Consider the following 25,057-nt stretch of genomic DNA (forward strand, 5'->3'; position numbering starts at 1 on the left):
AACACCACTGATCAGCCTTCCCCGCTCCCCCAGCCCATTGTGAAACTTGTCAGCACACCACTGCCCTGTAGGCACCTTAATTCCTAATCCCTGTTGCTTCCTTCGCTTTCCCTGTTCCCACCTGCACACTTCGAGGAATTAATTATGCACCAGGAGGAATCCTGAGACAGGAAAACACGCTTTCCCAGAAAATCTCAGCAATAAGGTCTTCACAATTCACGTATCCACTGAGCCACTGTTGTGTTTTCAGGTTCCCCATGGTACCCACTCAGTGAACACCAGTTATGTTGAAAAGCACCAGTTATGTTGAAAAGCACTTGGTTATCACAAGGGGGACCGAGGCTTTCCTGTACGTGCTGATAGAGGAGAGAATGGATTGCTCTGTGATTTACCAAAATGCTGAGAGCCCAGGAGGCCTCCAGCCAGATGAAAGCAGGTGGAGTTTCCGAAGATGCCATATAAAACTGACAGCTTCTATTAATAAACCCAAGAAGAAGAATTGGGGAGTGGGAAATACTTAGCTAAGCCGAATGGACATTTCAAACTGGGAATCCCCTGGGAGATTTTCTTCTTCCTATTGGCAGGGCACTGAAGTTCTAATTATCTTTGTGTATGTGTGTAGAAAAAAATATTCTTATTCTTATTCTTTCTTTCTTTCTTTTTTTTTTTTTTTTGACTTACAACCTTTGGAGTTCATTATTTGATCTAGAAGATGAAGGTGCAAGATTTGAATTCTTTTTAGGAAATCCTTTGCATTGTTTTGTTTGATGTGTTTTCATTCATTTTAACAAACTGTCGACTCCCCTGTCACCTAAGAGCTGTGTTTGGCTTCTAGCCACCAGAGGCCAGAGAGGAGAGTGCTTTCACGTGGCTAAAACTTATTTCACTGTCATATAAAAAGATGACAGTCTAGAGCTGTCTCCGGCTAGTTAGGCAGTCTAGGACTAGGGTGACAGCTCTTTCTATTTTTGTTTTCCTTTAACCATAGCTCAGGGCATTCATCCTCAAAATTCTTTCATGGCCACGATGACCACCAAAGCTGATTTGTCATATTCACATTGCTGGCAGAAAGAGGGAAAAAAGAAAGAACTGTATAGGCACTTCTTTGGAGATTTCCTAGAATTCTCTCCCAAACTTGGTCTCATTGACCATCCCCAGCTGTGAGGGACGCTGGGAAATGCAGCCTTGCAACTGAGCTCATTGCCGCCCGAAATATAAAGTCTGGGCTAACTCACTGAACAAGGGGTAAAAGGATTATTGGGCGGACAAGCAGTAGTGTCTGTTATCAATGCCTCCTTTGTTCAAATTCTGTGTGTGAGGGGGAGGGCATGTGCGGGAGGGGTGTGAGTGTGTGTGGGTGTGGGTGGGTGTGGGTGCATGTGAGGGGTGTGTTTGAAGTGAGAGTATGTTTCAAAATAAGAAAGGGATTAGGACATTCCTTAACTCAGAGAATGTGGAGTCTAGTCAACAAAACTCACACCCAAATACACACACACACATGTGCATACACATGCACTCTTAGGCACAGCAAGCCCTTAAGAGGTGAAATCAATGAATTAAAGAACTGAAAACAAAGAGCCATGGAAACACTATGTTTAATTCTGGCTGCCAGTGCTCCAGAGCATACAGGGTCTAAGCTCCATGTTTGGTTTCTCCCAGTTTGGTCTAGAATCTGTGTGAGTGTTCTTTGTGTATGTGTTTGTGAATATATCCCTCCTTTTGGTAAAGTTGGAAATGGATGGAAAGCAAAATGAGAAACTCTTTCCCAGTTTCTTTCTGTTCTTTTCCTTCATGCTCTGATTATGTTGAACTAAGGAAGGAAAAAAAAAAACAGTTGCAATGCCATTATATATATATATATATATATATATATATATATACACACACACACACACATACATATATATATATATATATATATAATTATTATTATTATTCCTGTGTCTTTCTTTAAACAGAAAAGATTTGAGACCTACAAAGAGACATAAAAACAAGTTTTAAAAATCAGAAAATGGGAGGTGCCTGGGTGGCTCAGTCGTTAAGCCTTCGGCTCAGGTCATGTTCCTAGAGTCCTGGGATCGAGCCCCGCATCGGGCTCCCTGCTCAGCGGGAAGCCTGCTTCTCTCTCTCCCACTCTCCCTGCTTCTGTTGCCTCTCTTGCTGTCTCTCTCGCTCTGTCAAATAAATAAATCAAATTCTCTTTAAAAAAAATCAGAAAATGGGAGTGAAAGATAAACCATCCAGAAAAAAGAGAGGGTGGGGCAACATAGAGTGGTTAAGAGCTTGGATTGCAAGACTTAATTTCAATGCTGCTCCCTTCCCTTATTAGCAGCACAACTTTGGGCAAACGACCAAATGTTTCTGCACTTTCATTACCTACCTGTAGAATGGGAATTATAATACTTACCTCAGCTAGATTAAATGCATTTGTATGTATAAGACTTAGAACAGTACGGGGCATATCATCAAAGATGGATGTGCTTGTTGTTTTGTTATTATTACCACAGTAGGAAAATAAGTTGAAGTCAAGATAGGGACAGTATTTGGAAAATACACCATTAAGACTTGTTATGACATCTTCATTATTGTCACAGTGCTGGCACTAAGTGCCACTTTTTCATTTGTCTATGTGTCTATAAAATCGGGATAACGTTGCCTACCTTGTATGGTGTTCATGAGAACCAAATGATCCAGCATTGGTTTCAATGCACAGTGCCTGACACACAGTAAGTGCTCATTACACATCTCCTCCCTCCCTTTCACTCTCCCCCTCCCCTCTTGGTTCAGGACCCATCTATCCTTTCACCCTGAGGCTCACGGATCACTGACTCCATCTCACACATAGATCAGGAGCAGCCTTCATGTGGTTCATCATGTTATCTACATGCCAAGCCTGACACTCTTGGTACCTAACAGGAGCTTGATGGGAGTTGATTGAATGGTCAAGAAAGGCAAAATGAAGGTAAGATGCAGGAACGATGCATCAAGTTAATGGAAGCAGTGGAAAGGAAGATACTGCATGGAATTTAGGTTACTCCTATAGCTTATCTCATTTCACTCGTCATCTGTGAAAAACAGAAGCCTTCCTTCTCTGTGCTTCACAAAAGAAGCCTGATTGAGAACATGCTTTCTTCTCACTTTTTTGGTATAAATATTAAATTGCAGGTCAGCAAAGGATGAAAGAATGGTCCAAGATCTACAAAGAACTTCTCAAACTCAATATGCAAGAAACAAGTAAACAAATCATAAAATGGGCAGAAGATATGAACAGACACTTTTCCAATGATGACATACAAATGGCTAACAGACACGTGAAAAAATGTTCAAAATCATTAGCCATCAGGGAAATTCAAATCAAAATCACACTGAGATACCACCTTACGCCAATTAGAATGGCAAAAATTGACAAGGCAAGAAACAACAATTGTTGGAGAGAATGTGGAGAAAGGGGATCCCTCCTACATTGTTGTGGGAATGCAAGTTGGTACAGCCACTCTGCAAAACAGTGTGGAGGTCCCTTAAAAAGTTAAAAATTGAGCTACCTTATGACCCAGCCATTGCACTACTGGGTATTTACCCCAAAGATACAGATGTAGTGAAGAGAAGGGCCATATGCACCCCAATGTTCATAGCAGCATTGTCCACAATAGCCAAATCATGGAAGGAGCCGAGATGCCCTTCAACAGATGACTGGATTAAGAAGTTGTGGTCCATATATACAATAGAATATTACTCAGCTATCAGAAAGAACAAGTTCTCAACATTTGTTGCAACATGAACGGCACTGGAGGAGATAATGCTAAGTGAAATAAGTCAAGCAGAGAAAGACAACTATCATATGATTTCTCTCATCTATGGAACATAAGAACTAGGAAGATCGGTAGAGGAAGAAAGGGATAAAGAAAGGGGGGTAATCAGAAGGGGGAATGAAGCATGAGAGACTATGGACTATGAGAAACAAACTGAGGGCCTCAGAGGGGAGGGGGGTGAGGGAATGGGATAGACTGGTGATGTGTAGTAAGGAGGGCACGTATTGCATGGTGCACTGGGTGTTACATGCAACTAATCAATCATCGAGCTTTACATCGGAAACCAGGGATGTACTCTATGGTGACTAACATAATATAATAAAAAAACATTAAAATAAAAAAATCTAAAAAAAAAAAGAATGGTCCCTTTTAAATTTTTGCCAGTGGAAAATTATCAACAATTCAGTCATCTGACTTTTTTTTGCATTTTGGAGCCCACCTGATACGGTGAGAAATGTTCTCTGAGAGCCCCAACTCCAGGGACAGTGTGAGAAGCAACTAGGCAAGCAATGGTGTGGGAAGGGGAGGTATAGGCTTTCATTCATTGCTGTTATCCACAAATATCCCAGCTGCTGGGAATAGTGGTGATCAGGAGGGGCAGACATGGTCTCCACCCTCATGGAGCTTATATTCAAGTGCTCAGAGACTCATATTATTTGTAGAATCCTAAAAACAACTGTGGATCACAGCTGTGATTAGTGAGTACTTCAAAGGGGGAGGAGTACAGTATCATGAGATCCAGATTGTGAAGAACTTTGGATTCTGGGCTCCACATCTTAGCAATTCAACTACTCCTACCTCATTTGCAAAAGTTTCCAAAGCAAGCAAATGTCATTTACTGGGACTCTTTTGTGATTCAAAAAACTCTAAGAGACTAAACCAGTCACCATGTCCAGAAAGAAAGGAAAAGTGCTCTATGTATCTGGTCATAGACTGGGTAAGCTCTTCTCATGGATGTAGGCTCTGGCTGAGCTCACAGGGAAATACACAGGAAATGGTGACAGGAGAAATACCCAAGAAAACAAAGTTGGGGACAACTGTGCCCCCACAGGCAGCTGGGCATCCATCCAGTAATATGATCTTCTCTTACAAGCTTCTGGAGGCAAGCGGAAGAGCAGCAGTGGCCAGAAATCACACACATTTGCCTGACCTTGCCTGTTCTGGTGAGATTGTCTGCCTCCAAAACACCTGCATGCAAATTATTCCAGGCTGTTGCTGGCTGAAAATACAGCTCTGGAGATAAGGTGTCTCCAGTCCCATGATTTAAAATCCTATCAAAAAAGAGGCCCAGGGAAATTGCATTAAACAGCACAAATGGTTTAAAAACTAGGTCAATCTGCAGATGAGCTATTTACAAAGCACAGGAAGTGCAAGCCTCCCATAACCTCGGGGGCCCGCATCCCCTGGCATCTCTGTCTATTCATGGACCTGACCCTCTCACCCCATCCACTGGGTCCTCGGGCACTCATGCTCTGTCCATGGAAAATGCCCCTACATCTTCACCTTCTCTAAAGTTTCCCTTTGCACTCTGGGTGTGTCATACAACTGAGAAAGTCACCGTTCACACTCTCCCCCGTGTGAATGGTGCCTCTGAAGGTGGACAGCGCCCCTAGTTATGCCTCTACCTGGGGCTCTTGAATCCTGGCTTTCATAAGCATAGGCTATTTTTCTCTCTCTCACACTGAATCCTTTCTTCCCCTTGTTGCTTCAAGATCATTTTCCTCCCACCTTCAAAATCCCCAGGTCCTTTTAGCACTCCACTGCTCCTCCGTGTTCCTCTTAACCTTCTACCCAGGTGCTCCGATCTTCATGATGACTCTACAGCTGACTACTGGTACATTCTGCTACCCGTCCATCATCATATTTTGCAACTTGGCTATTCATGTGCATTGTCCATCCATCACTCTGGCCAAACTGTCCCTCAGCTTCCTCACTTCCAATGATCTATTCCTTCATCCACCTCATTTATCCAACCCCATAATTATGCCCTTAACCTTGTGGTCTTCTTGGATATCTCTGTTTCAAGTGCCCTGTTTTCTAATTACCAGCTCTTGTATTTATAGTTCGCTTCTTCTAAATACTCTTACTCCAAAAATTATTTAACCCCATCAAGAAGACCAATCCATGGGTGCTACAATCAGTCAACCTAGTGACATCCTTTCTCTCTCCTTAACTAATGAAGAGTTCATGGTCTATTATTATAATCATTCTCTTGTAAACACTCTTCAATCAGCCAGCCCTCCTTCTTTCTGTAGCACTAACCAGGCTAAACCCCAACCTGATTAAACCATGTTATCACTTACTCTGGGCTTGAAAAGCCCACAGCTGAATGTTTCTGGGGTTTTTTTTTTTAAGATTTTATTTATTTATTTGACACAGAGAGAGAGAGAGAGGGAACAAGCAGGTAGAGCAGCAGAGTGAGAGGGAGAAGCAGACTCCCCGCCGAGCAGAGAGCTGGATGCTGGGCTTGATCCCAGGACCCTGGGATCATGACCTGAGCCGAAGGCAGACCCTTAACCAACTGAGCCACCCACGTGCCCCTATTTCTGGATTTCAAAAAAACAAATACTGTGGGGGTGTCTGGGTGTCTCAGTTGGTTAAGGGTCTGCCTTCTGCTCAGGTCATGATGTCTGGGTCCTGGGATGGAGCCTTTCATCAGGCTTCCTGCTCAGCAGGGAACCTGCTTCTCTCTGTCTCTCTCTCTCCCTCTGCCCCTCCCCACCGCTCATTCTCTCTCTCTCTCTCAAATAAAATCTTAAAAAAAAATAAAAAATAAAAAGCACATACCGTATAATCACAAATCTCAAATAGGCACTAAAGTAGACAATCTACCATTTTTCATTCTTCAAAACTGTTTCTAGTTTTTTCCTCTCTTCTCAAATTTCATGCACCTGTGCTCTTTCCCCCTTGACCTTGTCTTATATTTCACCAAGAAAAGAGAAGCAGACATTAAACAAAGAATTCCCTTTTCTTCCCATACCTCAACTTCCAAACTGCCTGCACCGGGGATTCTGGTTTTCTTCATGTTACTGTGGATAAAGGGTCCCGTTCCTGGCAAAGGTGATAGCTCTGCTTTTGCCTTTTGCTTCTCACCTTCTCCTACAAGCAGCTTCTATAATTATCTCTTCTCTCCTCTGCATTATGGGTTTTTCTCTCTAATTTGTCTCCAGCAGCACGCAAGCATGCTCTAGCCTCTCATAAATAATAAAAAAGCTGCATCTCACATTTCATCCAACTCCTGCCTCAACCCTCTGCTTCCCTGCACAGCAAACTTCTTGTGAGATTATAGTCACTGCGTCCATGCCTCTCCTTACATTGTCTCCTCTTTCCACCTCACTAGGGTTTCCATTCTTGCCATGCCACTAAGCCTGCTCTTAATGAGGTCAACAATGACTCCATGTTGTTGAACCCTAAGATCACTTGTCTCTTATCTTACCTCTCCAAATCAGAAATATTTGACCTATTGGCCACTATCTTCTCCTTGAAACATCTTTTCTTGGTTGCTGTGACTCCACCCTTAGAAAATAGCACCACTGGTAGCTCGAGCTAATAGTCTAGGTGCTATCCTTGATTCTTGCAATTTCCTTACTCCCCACCTCAAAGTCGTCAGCAAATCCTATTTATTCTACCTTCAAAACACATCTTGAATACATCCGTGCCTCCACCTCTCCACCACTACTGATCTATAATGTAAGCTCCCTACACTTCTCCCTGGGAAGCTTGGGAGGCATTTCTCTGCCTCTGCTTTTGCTCCTTTCCATTCCGCACACATTAGTCAGAGCAGTATTTCGTAGTCAAAAATCATATCATGTGTCTCCCTGCTTAAAGCTCTTGGGTGGCTTTCCATTACACTCAGAAACTAACAACAAGCTGCTCACTCTGGCTTCCAGAGCCCTCGATGATTGGACTGGCCTATATCTCTGGCTTCATTTCATTCCTTCCTCCCCACTCACCCACTAATCTTCAACTGCTTCACCTTTCAGTTCCTCTTAAAGACCAAGTTTGCTCCTGCCTCAGGACCTTTGCACTAGCTGGTTCCTCTGCCTGGACTGTGGCTCCCCTCCACACTCTCCTATTTGCATGACTACTCCTACTTATTTTTCATGGCTTGAATGCCAGTTTGGTAGAGAAGTCTTCCTTCCTTAACCACTCAAACCAGAGGCTGCTTTATGCCTCTACTTCTCTAAGTAACACTCACTGCTCTGATATTTTTCCTTGTAATTTTACTTATTTCTATATTGTCTGCCTCCTCCTCCTAGAATTATAAAGCATCAGGAGTGCAGGGGCTTCTTTCAAACTGTGCCTAGCACTTAATAGGCCTTATCATTAAATGTACACCAACTGAAGGAGTGTGGTGACTACAGTATACTGTGATTAGATACTGTGTGAAGCTTAACTTTATCTCAAACTTACCTCTAATATCCTATAGTCTTCTCAACCACTATTATAGGCTTCCTAAAAGCAAAGACCCTGACTTTTATTTCTTATTCTACATGACACCTACCATGCTATTAAGGTTACAGCTGGTGCTCAGCATATAATGTGTTGATTATGCAGCCTGAAATAATTACTAAACAATGCGAGACAGTGCTGTTACACTTGACCTATTTGGAATTATCTATCTGGCAAATATCCCCAGTAGTTACATAGCCAAGAATCAGATTTGCTACCAAGAAGTAGATAAACAGAACCCAGAAAACTCAAAATAAATGTCACAAATTCCAAGTTCTAAAACGCATGCAAATTACAAAGAATGAAGCTCTTTACGCAGAACCCTCTGCTTATTCCTTTATGCAAAGTCTAAGGAGTGTATTTGGTCTCTGGGTCTGCCTGATACTATTCCTTCATTAACTCAGTAAGTTTGGTTTTTTTTTTAGTAGCTTCTATGTACTAAGCATTTGTGCTAGGTAGAGAATAGCAGTCTACACCCTCATAAAGGTTGTAATCTAGGGGGGAAGGAAGACATAAATATTTTAAAACATGTAAACTAGTATGTAATTGTAAATATAAATGCTACAACAGAAAGAACAGGGTAGAAATTGTATTAATATTTGCTTTTTCTATTACAAGCTTTTCATTATAAATATATATGCTTATTATAAGATGTTAAAAACAAAAAAAAGACACAAAAAGTTTATAATCTCTACACTGCCTGCCTTCCAGGGTAGAATTCTGAACCCAAGACAGAAATTATAGAAAGGACAGCTGGCATCCTCATGCCAGGGAGGGTTCTTAAAAACCAAATATAGAAAGTAAAACAAAACAAACAGGCAAAAGAAAACACTTCAGTCTCAGGTTACTTTTAGCAAACAGTCCTATAATACCAAGTGGTTCCCAAGGCAATGCCATATTGGAGGCCAGTACTATGTCTAAGGTCTCCGATGAGGACCCTGAGCCATCCCAAGGAGTAAAGTATAATATAGATTCTGTTTGAAAAAGAAATAGTAATATATGTTAGAAAGATATGCATCTAGAAGTTTTAAAAGTTTATGAATTGTGCTTTTTGTGTTCTCTTTAAGAAATCTGTAATTACTCAAAGGTTGTAAAGAAATACTCTTAAAATCTTAATGGTTTTCTTTTAAATTTAGGTCCACAATCCATCTCACATTATATTTTGTGAATAGAAGGAGGTGGTGGCCGAGCTTCTTTTCATTCTATACAGATACCCAGTTGTTGTAGGAGTATTTGTTCTAAAAAGAACTTCCTTCCCCCCCAGTGAATTGTCTTGGCATCCTTGCCACTCCTATCTAACTGTGAAGCACTAAAAAAGTGGACATTGAGTTCCCTCTGCATTGGCATTGTTTTTTGGCCAATAGGCTTTGCTGTAGAATATTGGGTATTAAATCCACCTTTACTTGGCAATTGTCCTAAATGTTAAATCTGTAGGTCTTAATTCTGGACTCTCCTAGTTTCTTCAGAGAAAGACAAGTCCTCTTGTCTAACAGACTAAGGCAAGTTTCAGCATTCTAGTAGCTAGGTGAGAGAAGGAATGTTGGCGGTTTTCACCATTTAGTATGATCTTTCTTTTAAGCTTTCAATATCTCTTCTTTGGTTTAATTTCACCAATGAATAAGTCTTCCATCTCTCTTGGGGTTGGAGAAGGAATCAACATTCAAATATGAGGTGGCAAGTATGGTTCTAACTATTCTTTGACAGATCTCTAACCTGTTTTTAGTCCACATTATTATCCTCACCTAACTCTTCGGTCTTTTCAGAGATCTTAAGGACCACAGGGCTTGCTTACGTTTGGTGTTTCCCTTGGCAATCGTGGCTTCCTCACTCTGCAAAGTTCTTGCCATTTTCAGATATTATGTAGTTACATTACACAAGTCTCCTTATTTCATTGAAGATGAAGTTTTCATTATTATTTCTTATTGTCTTTGTTATTTTTGTGTAAGTCTGAGACGGAAGTGGAAAATGGCTTTTAGTCCAGCACTTATAAGCAAAAATCATAATGGACAGAGATTATTGGGCTTGGAGGGTGACAAATAGGAAGATCCAGCTGTGATTCAGGTGTGCTATAAAAGCTCAGCAAAGGGGCTGGGACTAGTCAGAGAGAATATTGCTATGAAGACTCTAGGATTTGAAATCTCTTTGATAATTTATATTTTAAAAGAGGGGGTGGGGTATTTTCATCAAGAGAGGTCAGAGACTTGAGTGGCCAGAGCATCCGTTTGGAGAGTCATGAAAAGTGATCAAAAGAGAAATACAAAATGTCAACTACTAACAAGAAGGAGTAAGTATCTTATCTGTTTCCCTAACTCATATTCTCTTCCACACCCACAAGCTATTATTCCTCTGCCATGTGGGTCGTAGGTAAGAAGCAGGCTGCAAGTTCAGCTAATGCCTTACAAGATGCAAAGTGAAAGGATCTGAGTCCAGTGTCACCAGGGAACCAGATCCAGCATCAGAGAGAGGATGGTTCTGTTGACTAGTGGAAAGACAATGCCAAGAATCAAATCATAACATAGATTCTCAAGCTTTCTGGAAGACTCACCCTCGAAGGAACTGTGCTTCAAAACCTCAATTGCTTGCATGTTTGCTTAAAGCAATTGAAGAATCAATAGTTGCAGGTAGAATCACCAGAACAAGGGTGTCTGGTAACAAAGGCCTCCTAGAAATTTTCAGTGTGTGTGTGTGTGTGTGTGTGTGTGTGTGTGTGTGTGTGTATAAACTGTTCCCATTTACTATTAGATATTAGTAAATTTCTTAATGTAATTTGTCATAGGAATTTGTCCACTGGGCCAACTATTCCTAGGAAGGTTTGGTGCTGATTAGATTCTTTTAAGACTGAAACATTTCCATTGATGAAGAGTACCTTCCTTAATGGTCAATTTATTAAATATATACAATTTAATACATATATATATTATAATGAAGAAATATTTTTCCTTAAAAACATTAACAATGATTGCAAATAATTTAATTCTTTTAAAGTATTTCAACAACAGACAGAAATTCAATTAATGAGTTTTTGAACATTTCAAACCCCATAAGCCCCACAATGAACCACAAAAAAATACAATTATCACATAATAAATATCACACTAATATTTAATCCTGTTCTAAAAAAATCAACATAAGGTTTTCATCAGTTTCTTCATTATTTCAATATTTATCTTTTTACCTTCCTAGGTTATGATTCTATTTTGGTACTTTCCTAGCATTTCAGTAATATACTTTCACACCTTCCCAGGGCTGCAGGAATCATTCCAGATACAAAGAAAAAGAAAACAGGTTTACAGGATCTGGCTTATCTTCTAAGACTCAGGCCTTTGTTGTTTCTCCCAAAGGGATTCAAACCCAATCCACTGCTCATAAGACAAGGCTTCCTTTTTTTTTTTTTTCTTTTCCCCTAGTTAAATTTAACTTGTTGCATCAATGAGACTTTTTAGGTCCATGCTTTTCCATAGGTTCTATTGGCTTTGTGTCTTCCCACAAAATGATACATTATTTAAATCTTGCTTGGCCAGTGTTACAAAATCCATTGTTCCATCTTCGCAATGCATAGCTCTGATTTGTTAGCATTATAAAAGCACTTATACTCTTTATTAATATTTTATTATAATTTAATAGGATTTATTGGAGTTTTTATCTCCTATACGAGGTAAAGTCTACATACTTATCTTTCCTCTTGAGGACATTTGATTAATTTATCTTCTTGGAACAGTGTTGAACCTACTTTCTGTTTGGTTATGGTGTGTGGTCACTGGCTTTATTTATTTGTTCAGTCCCCTTTCTACTCGAGTATTGGGTATGGCTACCAGTGCTGATCAGTCCTTCCTGTTCCTGAGTAGTACCCACGTTTACTTGGTGTATTTACAAGTAACCCCTTCCTGTTTTCACAATTAGAAACAATTGTATACCTATACTTTAGAAACAGCCATATAACTAACAGAAGACAGAATATATGTTTTCTATTCTACTCTCTTTACTTGTAAGTTGTCACCTTTGTTATTTCAATACCAAACCTTATTACTTAAGAAAAATATTCTATTTAGTTTTTTTTAAAGAAATGATAAGTAATCTTTTTATTTTTTATTTTTTTATGTTCAGTTAGCTAACATATAGTACATCATCAGTTCTTGATGTAGTTTTCAATGATTCATTAGTTTTGTATAACACCCAGTGCTCATCACAACATGTGCTCTCTATTTAGTTTTATAAATAAAAGACATGCCAGGGGCGCCTGGGTGGCTCAGTCTTTAAGCGTCTGCCTTCAACTCAGGGCATGATCCCAGAGTTCTGGGATTGAGCCCTGCATCAGGCTTCCTGCTCCGCTGGGAGCCTGCTTCTTCCTCTCCCACTCCCCCTGCTTGTGTTCCCTCTCTTGCTGGCTGTCTCTCTCTCTGTCAAATAAATAAATAAAATATTTTTATAAATAAATAAATAAATAAATAAAGACATGCCAGAACCTCCTTGATCTTTTCTTGTCCCAAGAAAGAGAATGAACCATAAGAATAGGCTTAGCAGTGAAACTATAGAGAAAAACTATAGAATGGTTGAAACACACTAGACACTTATTTCTAGTCCTATGTTGGTGCAAGGCAGTGATTTCTGGTAGGGGTCCATCTCCTCCGCATGGTGACTGAAAACCCGGGGTCCTTCTGCCCTAGGGCTCTGCCATCTTCCAGGCCTCAGCCTCCCTGTCATTTTCAGCCAGCTGACAGGAGAGACAGAGTGTGGAGGAGACATGGCCGCTTCATGCCTCGAGGAGCTGCGCCTCATGCGTGCCGCGTCCCGTGGTAAGAACGAGTCATGTGGCTCCGTCTCACTGCAGGGGAGTCTGGAGAACACAGTGGGGTCGTGGCTGTGGCTCCAGAGCTGTTCAAGGAGACAACAGATTGCGGTGGACAGCTAGCGGTCTCTGCCGTCACCACTCTCCAAACTGCCCTGGTTCCTTTTGGTAGAAAACTGTATTTGAGGCTCAAGTCTGAGTACTAACAGATCAACATAAAAATTGATGGTAAGGGGCAGGGGAGGAGCTCTTGAACTCTACCTGACAGTGGTAAGTTCTGAATATTTTTATTTTTGATCCTGGGAATTCACTCTGACTTTTCCTATTTGACCTACCATGTTACAATACCTCTACTTCCCACAGTAGAGTTTTCATCAATCACTAAAACATGCTACAGCCTTCCCATAAAGGGGACCAGGGTGCCCAGTACTATGATGGGACGCCCTGCATGGGTCAGGGGTGTATGTAACCTACACAGGAATGGGATCTTTACTATGCTTAAATCTCCTCATCTGGGGGCACCTTGAGGGCTCAGTCGGTTGAGCCTCCGACTTCAGGTTTTGGTTCAGGTCATGATTCCAGGGTCGTGGGATCACACACCACCCCTCCCCCCAACCCCTGTCAGGCTCCACGCTCAGCACAGGGTCTGGTTGGGACTCTCTCTCCCTACCCCCTCCACCCGCCCTCTATCTCTCTTTCTCAAATAAATAACTAAATCTCTAAATAAATCTCTAAATAAATAAATAAGGTTCCTTATGTATGAATTGAGACTATGAAAGTAGACCTTCTTCACTAGGACATTGTAAGGAAGATGAGTAAATAGGCCTAATACTGGAAACAAAGTCAAAGAACAATGTGGATGGTAATGCCCAAGATGAAATTCTTTTTCGTCTTCCATCCGAGGAACTTCTCTCACAAGCCCAGCATTCAATTCCCTAAATTGGTAAATGACCAACCTGAAAAGCTCTCAAAGATGGTGAATTTAAAGGCCAGCTTTCCAATCGCTAGGATTCACTAGGTGTTCTTAAGAGAGAACCAGACTGGACCACCTGAAAGGGCAATCAGGCATCTCATTTCTGTTTCACGGTGGTCTGGCTCCTGACCCTGACAGTGTAAGTCAGCCCCCAGAAGAGCATGACTTTCCTCCTTCAGAATTTCTCAACCGTGGTGGCAGGGGCGCGGGGGAGAATGCTGGGGCAGCCAACAATGTCCACCAATGTCTGGGTGGGCCGTAGTGGGCCCATTTCTCCTGCAGGAATGTCCTCTGGTCATTTAAATTAGTGCTGTTAACTAATGACAAAAGAGACAGAGTATCTCTCTGGCCAAGTATGAATTTGTTATTAACTGTAGATAAAAAAATGTGAGCACATGGAAGATAGGATGTGTCCTCAGAAGAGAGAGTGGCCAGCATTGCAAGAGTTAAAAGGAGATTTGAGTCCAGCTGTGCCTGAGGAGGGTCTCTGAGTCTGGTCCTGAGGAGGCCAGGCCTCCCTGGGGACCTGAGCACTCTCAGAACTGCCCACCTCATTACCTTCTCATTCCTGCTCACCAAATAATTTCCTGGTCTCTGACTCAGCTCCTGGGATACCTCCCCATCACTGGGGGCCACTGGCGTTCTGGTCACTGGAGAGTTAAACAAATGAGCCATGTGCTTGCTCAGCCATCTCTTGTGAGTTCCGTCATTCTTGTCCTTCCACAAGAGTCTCATCATCTGAGTATATTAATCGTTCCAGTTCTGGCTTCTGCAAGGAGGGTTAGTATTGCATTGTAATCGAGCACACCAGCTTTGGAGTCAGGATGACTCTGTCCAGATCCCAGCTCTGCCAGGTATTAGCCATGGATCTTGAAACACGTTGCCTAACCTTCCGAGTCTCATGTGAGACAAAGCTAATAATACCCACTTTGCAGGCTTGCTGTGGGCTTTAAATAAAGTAGTGTATGAAAATGTTTGGCTCAGGCGCTGGCATGGGGTAAGAGCTACTGAATGAGTAGTAGCTAGTCTGATCACGGCTGAGAACCAGAACCTTGGTCCATTACAAATTCACTGTCCTGCTAGGGCCAGGCAATCAGCCTTTCCTTGGCAATATGCCTACCCCGTCACGTGGTACTAACTTCACATCACGTTAACTAACTTCAGCCTCCCGAAGAAATAGTCTGTTTAGGGGTAATGGTCCAATGGAGTGTATTGTGACTGCAATGCCATATTTGTCCTGATGACTAAATATGTAGCACGGCAGTGGTTTCCATGCCTGCTTCCTCCATTCGTCATGTGCGCGCACGTGCACACACACACATACACATACACATTTGCAACCACAGTACCCCATTGTCCATGCAGATAATCCAGGCAGTCTCCCTGTGAACAAAGATGTATTCAACACCAGTGTAAGAGATGGGTCCTCGATGGCAAGCAAAGGGGGTTGACTTCATCTTGGGTGTTGGCTCCAGCACCCTGTTGCCTCCATGCTGATTCAGAAAAAGGGCATAGTGGCCTGCAAACCTTGGGTGGCTCTCTCTGGCTTTTTGAAGAAAGAACAAATCGTAATTTCACAGTTTCCTACTATTTGATACTGAGTAAGTGACACTTCCTCTGGGACTTTCAGACAATTTGATAAAGTGGGCGCAGTTTCCCCAAAACAGCCTCCCACTCTCCCCACCCTTCACTGCTGATAGGCCACAAAAAGAGGAAAGGAGGCAGGAGGGAATAGAAAGCCCACAGGGCCGTCCCCCCTCCTCTACTTTTTAAGCTCAGGCAGAAGTTGTTACAACTCTTACTAGTTTGGGGCTAGCAAACCCACTCTTTCTATAATATTATAACCAAGAAATTCTCTCCCCAAAGTACCTTTGTTAGTTTTCAGAGTAAAAAAATATGTATATATAGGAATACCTTAAAGGAGAAGTAATTCTGTTCTTTCCTCTTCTCTCACCTCTCAGGTGATCTCCACCACCCTTTTCTCTCCTCCTCCAGGCTTTCTCCTCTTGTGTCCAACCTCCCACCATATTGATAGGAGTCTCTTTATCAAAATTACACTTTCCCTCCTGCATCTGAACCTGGGCTTCAGAAAACCCCAGAATCTTTTATTGAAAAAATTTTCCATTCTGACTGGATCCCTTATGCTCAGCAGCTGAAGGCCCTTCTAGCTCTCAGGGAGGGCCTAGCAGAGAGTGACTGCAGGGTGACCAATGGGGAACAAGAGACCAGGGCCCCAGGGAGCAGAGGACAGCCTGAGTCAAAAGGCCAACTCAACTTTAAGACCAGATGCTCTTGAAAGGAGTCACAGTTGTGGCCCACAAAGAGTCCGGGGCCAGATTTGAATTCTGAGGGAAGCCTGAATCATGAGAATGAGAACATGGTGAGCTGGCACGTGTGGAAGGCATAAGGAACGTGGGGTGGCAAATGGTCAGATGTAGATCTTTTGTGGGGTGCATTTGTCAGTTTCAAGGAGCCAGGTAATGCAGAACCAGCTCACCTCTGCCAAACTGTCTTCAATCCTGAGAGACAAAGCTTGATATTTTAATAACGTTTGTTTATATCCTCCTCCCCTGGGCTGTTGGGGCCCGGGATGAAGTTTCCTACAGTGTGAGACTGATGAAAGGTGTGCGTTCCCTAAAGCTGGAAAAACGTAGGGTGAGGCAGCTGGGAAATCCCAGAGGCAAACAGGGTCCTGAGAGTGGAGTCTGGGCGGGTCTCCAAACCAAGGAGCCAGAAGCAAATATTAGAAACCTGTGAGCAGTGGTTCATAGGAGAAGTGAATAGCAGAGTATGGTACCAGGAACTTATTTGAATTACCTGGGCAGGTAGGAGGTGTGGTGTCCCGTGGGACTGTAACAAGTCTGAGAGCTCAAAGTGCATAAGGGGTTTAGGCCAGGGCATAGATCATTTTTCCCACGCTCTCCACAGTCTGCTTTGGAGATAAGGAGCCAGGCCTGGAGAGTTGACGTAATCTCCAGATCACTGGGGTTATGAAAAGAAGGTGGATGGCCCTTAACCAGTACAACAGTTTGATTATTCCTCATTGATAAGGCAATGTCTGCCCCTGAAACCAAAACTCTTTGTTTTTGTTTGATTCTATTTGAAGAAAAATAATAATCATGAAAACATCAATATTAAGTCTGAAGTTTTAGGGGTGGTGTCACCCAGGTAGGAAAACTCACTGTGAGTTGTTTCAGCAGAGGGGCATGGAGAGTGGAATTTGGCTCTTTCACTCCCACAGCTCCAAGGGGGCTGATTCATCCTTTGGGCTCTCTGGGAGGGGCCAAGCAGGCTGATTATCACTAACTGAGGGCAGCAAGAGTGGATGCTGAGAACTCTGGGCCTGTACACAGCCCTTAAGTGAGGGCTTTAAACAGACCATTCTTTCATCGACAAGTATTCACAAGAAGCTGTCTTCCTGGAAGGGGGCTAAATACCGAAGTATAATTCTCTGCCTTCCAAGCGTTAACATACTCAGGTAAAACAGTGAGCCACTCTTAGTTCTGTTAAGTAGTGACTACAAATATAGTAGTTCAAAAAAGGCAAAGATAGTATGGGCTCATACAGTCATGCTACTCATACAGTTTCTTCCCTCCCTCCATCCCTCACATCCTTCCTTCCCTCCAATCCTTCCTTCCTTCCTTCCTTCCTTCCTTCCTTCCTTCCTTCCTTCCTTCCTTCCTTCTATCCCTTATATCTATGGAGAGCCTGTGCCAGGCACTGGGATATGCCACAAATAAGGCAGATTGGGCTCAGCCTTTGTTGGTCTCACAATCTGGTCAGGAAACCTCCATTACCTTGAAGCTCAGTAGTTTTCAAATGCCTAAAGGGAGGAGGGAGGGCGTTATGGCAGGGTCAACTATAGGAGCACAGGCAAGATAGGGTACCAAGGGTAGAAAGGTGGGGAAACAATTGTACAGCCAAAGGGATGCCTGGCAATATGGTTCTGGGACATAGGAGTTCTTTTATAAAGCAGAGGAGGCAAAGGAGCAATTTAAGTTTGTCCATCCACTTATTTTCTTTTCGTCTCCATTTCTGCCTTCCTCAAGAGAATGGTTTCTTTTTTGCTGATTCAAATTTCCAGCTTGGTTTTTATCTTCCTTACACTATCTGATTTATGTTAATTGCTTACAGTAAACCATTGTAGTTCAGCATGTAGCCAGCCATAGTGGAAAGGGCCCTGCCTGGGAACTGGTTGACCTGGACAAATGTCAGTGAGTGTGGGAATATGGAAATGCAGGGAAGGAGAGTCACCACTTGAGTCCAGGTCCTGCAGGAGAATTGCAGATCCAGCCCAAGCTCCAGCACTAAACCTGGTGATGCAGCCATCAGGCACTCCTCATTCACAGACTACAATGCCAATGACAACACAGCCACATCCATTACGTTAATGAACCTATTCTATGTACCAGGTGCACTCCTAGGTGGGAAAGGAGGGAATAAGACTACACACAGTAGCAATTCCCTCTTTAACTACCTAGGACTCCATCTTCACACACCAGAAGCACCTGCAAAGAGACAACTGGAATAAGACTAATAATACTGTTCTAGAATCTGAAGTTCCTGGGTGCAAGTAGAGAAAGGGAAGGTTGATTACTTTAACCAACTTAGAGAAGCTTGGAAGTAGAAAGAGGATTAGGTGGCCTAGTAGAGTAAGGCTGGTATCTGGACTGGGCTGCAATCTACCCATTCTTTGGGTACACCATCCACCTAAGCAGCACCAAAGCTAGGCCACCTACTAAGCATAGCTGTCAAGTTTTCTAGGCTGAGTGCCTAACATGTGTAACCCAAATGTCAGCTGGGGTCATCTAGCCACTTTGGACTTAGATAAAAAATCAGTTGGAATGGTGATTCCATGTCTTATGGAAGTTCAAAGCCTTTTTTTTTTTTTGCAGTTCTTGAGGGATTTGTGTTACATCCAATGTGCTCTCTGTTGCACACTAGACCAACCCAGAAACAAATCCCTTCTCCTTCCTTTATTCAGAAGCAAAACAAAATAAACAAACCACTTAAGCACTAAAAACATTTGTAAATATGATAATTATTATTCTAATATCCCAATTAAAGAGCCAACAAAAACAATTTGGAGTTAGACATTAGTCATCTTCCTTTTCAAATTGCTCTTCAGCCTTCTGGACTCTGCGGAATTTTCAGTGGTCATTTGCCCATGTGCCCCTGGTAGCCTCCCATCATCAACTGCCTTCTCGCAGTAACCTCTGTCTGTCTGTCTCTCTCATCAAGAGGAATTCGGTGTTGAAAGCATTGACCATGAATAAAGGAATAGATTAGAAGAAAAAGAGGGTCCTGGGATCAAGGTAAGGGTGGCTGATGAATAACCTCAAAAATGTTTACTTCCAATTGCATTCTATCCTTTGGCATGTTAACCAGCATGAGTAGAGGGATTTTCAGTAAAGAGGCTGTTGTTGGACAGTGATCCAAGATATCCATGCGTTCACTGCTTCCTTCCTCCAAATCCAACTCTGACGGTCCTGGATCCCACCCCTGCTCTCTTTTTCCTGTTAGTGGGTGAAGAAATGAACAAATCAATCAGACACCAAATCGTGAAATGTAAATCTGGAAGGAGGGAAGGGGGAACAAAGACCAACCAGCCCTCATCAGGCACCTGCTATTTGCCAGACATGTTATCAAGTGACCCTAAAGGGATCTTTCATGCTTTTATCTGACCCCCTGGTTTTATAGTTCAGAAAACTGAGATTCTCCAAAGTGGAAGTGTGGTTCAACATTTTGTTGCGCAGTTTGTTGATGTCAAAGCCAATACCAGAAACATTTTGTTTTCTTGTGAACCTAGTATTCTAATGGGCTTCATCCTCAAGAAAATCCCTATTGAGGACACTCAGGTTATGACTTTCAGATAATATAGAAGGTAACTTGGACAATTTAGGGAAAGGAGGGGAATAATCTGGTATGGTGGTGATGAGCTGAAGGCATATCAGATCTAGCCCAGACATGTAAGAAAGCTCTAGAAGCTTACTGTGCCCATGATTCACTGACCTGTGCAGAAGTATGGAGGTGTTTGGCTTTTTACATTTCTCTTCTGTCTGATGTTAATGCTGGAACATTTGACCTTTGGCCCAAGGGAACACAGCTCATCTTTCCAGAGTAAGCAGTCAATGAAATTACATCCCACCCAAATCCTTCGCGTAATAAATTTGGATGGGCTACTCAAGTCTTCAGCTTTCTCCAAGGTTCCTACAACAAAATAGCCTTAAGGCCAGAGGCCTCACTTAAGTTTGGAGCATCAGTGAGGCTTTGCAGCATCCCCAGAAGCCAGGTGCTCCCCGGGTGTTTCACTAAGAGGACATGTAGACTGCCAGGCAGGATTGATTCAGTGAGGTAACTGTTGTTTTGGCCATTTCCGAGAGCCAAAGGTGAAGTGCTTAACCCAGACTGGGCCCATCAGAGACCTACCACCCCTTGACTAGAAGAATTGGCTCAATGATAGGCATATGACCCATGCCAGACAAATCCTGAAGCTCTTTCTTCAAGTATAGGTATACTAAATGAAATACTTGGCTTAAGCTAGTTTGAGTTGGTTCCTGTCACTTTCACTAAGACTCCTGAAAAAAATACAGTAATTTCCTAATCTAAAACATAGAAAATAACCAAAGTTCATCTGAACTTTATTTCCATTTTGCTCGAGTCATAGATCCTTCTGTGATCTCCATACATGCTAGGCCAAGCAATGGTAAAGACAAAGCTATTGAGGGGCGCCTGGGTGGCACAGCGGTTAAGCATCTGCCTTCGGCTTAGGGCGTGATCCCGGCGTTATGGGATCGAGCCCCACGTCAGGCTCTTCCGCTGGGAGCCTGCTTCTTCCTCTCCCACTCCCCCTGCTCGTGTTCCCTCTCTCGCTGGCTGTCTCTATCTCTGTCAAATAAATAAATAAAATCTTTAAAGACAAAGCTATTGAAAGTTGAAGTTCCTGTCATGGTAATTGGTGTAGCCTTGCCTTTTATAAAACAGAAGTACAAAACTTACTAGCCTCCAAAGCAAATGGAGAACCATATTCAAATTTAAGTTTAAGTGGTAAAATGTCCCAGGTCATCTTTACTCAGCTCTAGCATTCTTTCTTATAATTATTAGTAGGATTTAGTATTTAAAAAGTGTGTGTGTGTATATAATATATATAATTTATATTATAAAGTCTTTAAGGACAGGAGTTACATCTTGCTTATTTCTATAATCCTCACAATGCCTAGACTAATAATAGCATCATTTATTGAATGCCTACTAAGCACTGTGCTACATGCATTAAGACATAATTTTCACAAAACCCTGAAAAATGAACATTATTATCCCCCTTTATCAGGTAAGGAAATTGAGACTCTAGAATATTCTTGAAGTCATGCAACTAGTAAATATCAGGACCTGAATTTGAAATCAGGTCTTTCTAATTCTAAACTTACGTTCTGAAATTATACTATACTGCATAGTACTTAGCACAAAATAGATAAGCAATGAACTCTTGTTAAATTAAATAGAAAATGACAGCAGTTTTGTGAATAGGTAGCAAATTGCAATCATAAAGCCAGTAGCTTCCAAAATAACATAAATTGGGTTGTAATTATTTCAAGTGTGTTAGTCTTGTTTCTTCAACCAAAGGAAAAATACTAGGACACTGAATCTCTGATTTATATAATCTGGTATGTTCAAAAGAGTGTCGCATACACGTAGGTATTCAGAAAATTTTTATTTAATTAAAGGGTTCTGAATGAAGTTGGAACCCCCAATGTTTAATGATACAGTCCTTTGCGAAGGCTATCCAGAGGTCACGTGCTGGATCACCATCAGTAATTAAAGTCAGTAAAAAAGAGTACAAAGTTCTGTTTAACCCACATCATCACTAATGAGGAGGGTGCCAATCTTTAGCAAGTCACGCAATTAATGGAGCTTTCAACACATCCTTGGGCATATTATAAAACTTCTCTGTCACGTGCCTGCCAAGGCCTGTGTTCTAACCTGGAGGCTATTGTTTTACTCGCTACATTTGCCATTAAAGATTGCTGACTTCATCAGCTATTGAGAACTTGGGCTCAGGTCTCAACAGGTAGGACGCCTTTGAACTTGTCATCTGTCTAGCACTGCAGACTCCACAATTTTCAGGCATTTTGACTTTCTGGCTGCAGGAGCTTCATTATTGATTCAAGTAGTAAAGGAGGGGGACGACCGGCAAAGATGGGAGGTGCCAGGAGGAAGGAGGTTGCTGCCAAAGCTGCTGGAATGTTGGGAAGATCCAACTCCTTGGGAGGAATCAAGCTTATCATCTTGCCACCAACCAGTACACTCAATCTCTAACTTCCCAATGCCCTCTTAATGTCACCCTATGTATTGATTGGATGGCTGGGGGGCAAGAGGTAAGAGCAGTGGGGGAAAGGAAGGAGGAAAATAGTTTTAGGATGATTTGAAGTTTGAAGACTTCCCCTGTAATGAATTAGAATGGCCCTATTGGGGCACCTGGGTGGCTCAGTAAGTTAAATGTCTGCCTTCGTCTCTGGTTGTGATCCCAGGGTTCTGGGATCAAACCCTGCGTCAGGCTCCCTGCTCAACAGAGAGCCTGCTTCTCCCTCTCCCTCTGCTGCTCCCCCTGCTTGTGCATGACGTGCTCTCTCTCTCTGTCAAGTAAGTAAATAAAATCTTTAAAAAGAGAATGGCCCTATTAATATTAATATTCTATGGCTGGTAATCCACATCTAAGTTCTCAGAACTCTTTGAGGAGGTATTGTGTAAAGGTAGTGATTGGAAAAACTGAGACTCCCAGCCTTGATCCAGTGTAGAAACTACCTTGGCAGAGAAGTAGGTGGGGAAAATGGGCCCTAAGAAAAGCCTTTCTCCAATACTAGAATAGGCCGTTCCAGTCCTGCCCTGCAGACCCGTCACACAAATTATACACTGAGCGTAGTTTGTTTCTCACTGAGGATGCCTACTCACATCATTCAGGGCCTGCCTTATGCGTATCTTAGAAAAAATGAATAAATTGCAATGAATTGGGCAAATGGGCTTATTCTTTGTGACCAGTGAGAAGCATCACTATGCAAAGTGACTTGGTTGAGTATATAAGTGTATGCATGTGTGTGTTTGTTATGTAGACAGAGTTTCTGTTGTATCCCACAACATTCTCCTCAATCATCTGTCTTTCGCCTAGTAATTCTCTCCAAATATTAACAAATTCCCCCAAAATATATCCTTGCAGAGCCGCTTAAATCCCATAGGAAGACATTCTGCTCTCTCTGTGCACCCAGCAGCTACTAATCATTGCATGCCTAATCTCTCCAGCAATGTAATCTTGCAGTGTTGTTTAATTTTCCATCGGAGTCAGCCTCATCTACCCAGCAGAATTAAACTTTCATGGAATCAGGAAAATATCATGTTTCCCTATATCCCACAATGTTGTACACAGAGTAAATATGGCAGTAAAATGCATACGGCAGTCTACCCAACAGACCTGGCCCTGCCATTTCCTCGCTACATGACTTTGACTTAGTTTAAGTTATGCTTACCTGCTTCACCTGAAAAATCAGGTATTAATACCTACTTTACAGGAGTCATGGGGCAGTTAAAGAAGATGCACATAAAATGACTGGGACTGTGCCTGGCAGGTGGCTCCTGTTATCACCCTTGAGTCAATGCATTTTGATCGTGGTGTGTAAGTAATGCTGTGGAGGCTCATACGAAAAAAAGATGAGCAGGATATGAGTTTTGTGGTTGGTTTCCCTGAAATGAATCTTTATTTTCTTCCTTGTAAAAAGCAAGCTTCTGTGTGATCACAAAGACAGCATGGTACTGGCACAAAAACAGACACACAGACCAATGGAACAGAATAGAGAACCCAGAAATGGACCCTCGGCTCTTTGGGCAACTAATCTTTGATAAAGCAGGAAAAAACATCCGGTGGAAAAAAGACAGTCTCTTTAATAAATGGTGCTGGGAAAATTGGACAGCTACATGCAAAAGAATGAAACTTGACCACTCTCTCACACCATACACAAAAATAAACTCCAAATGGATGAAAGACCTCGATGTGAGACAGGAATCCATCAAAATCCTAGAGGAGAACATAGGCAGCAACCTATACAACATCGGCCAAAGCAACCTTTTTCATGACACATTTCCAAAGGCAAGAGAAACAAAAGATAAATTGAACTTGTGGGACTTCATCAAGATAAAAAGTTTCTGCACAGCCAAGGAAACAGTCAAAAGAACTAAGAGGCAGCCCACGGAATGGGAGAATATATTTGCAAATGATGCTGCAGATAAAAGACTGGTACCCAAGATCTACAAAGTCTCATGCCCCCCCCCCCAAAAAAAGAGCGAGCTTCTGGGTATGCCACAAAAGGCAGGAAGGACATCATGTAGTTAGTCCGAAAAACCTGGAAAGGTATAAATTAGGGCTGGAAAAGGATCTGTTCTGAATCCTTGTTTAAAAGAAACAGGGTAAGACAAACCATAAGAAACTCTTAACTACAGAGAAGAAACTGAGGGTTGCTGGAGGGGAAGTAGGCAGAGGGATGCCCTAAGTGGGTTATGGGGATTAAGGAGGACACTTGTTGGGATGAGTACTAGGTGTTATATCTAAGTGATGAATCACTGAATTCTACACCTGAAACTAATTAATTATACGTTAACTAAAATTTAAATGAAAACTTGAAATATTAAAAAAAATATTTTAAAAAATAGGAGAAACAGGACATGGCTGAGATGTGCCCTAAGGAGGAAGGATAGCCTTGAGCTACTGCATACTAATTGATAGAGGTTCTTGAATCTTGTGAGTTTGTCGCAGATCTGGAGGATGACGGGAGGACCGTGATGCCTATGAGAGGCAGTGACATAACAGGTTTTTCTAATCTTATGTCAGAAAGAGTGTTAAAAGTCATCTCATCCAACCTCCCTTCCTTGCTTCCTGGACCCCAGTACCTCCTTCCATCATAGTGAGTGTAGCTATAGCATTCAAAGCCAAGCAGATGCTGACTCTAGAAATTTCATCGAGACTGAAGTCATACTGTCATGAATCCAGGACTG

This window comes from Ursus americanus, chromosome 16 (assembly GCF_024610735.1).
Source record: "Ursus americanus isolate L20-20 chromosome 16, mUrsAme1.1.p, whole genome shotgun sequence".
NCBI lineage: Eukaryota > Metazoa > Chordata > Mammalia > Carnivora > Ursidae > Ursus > Ursus americanus.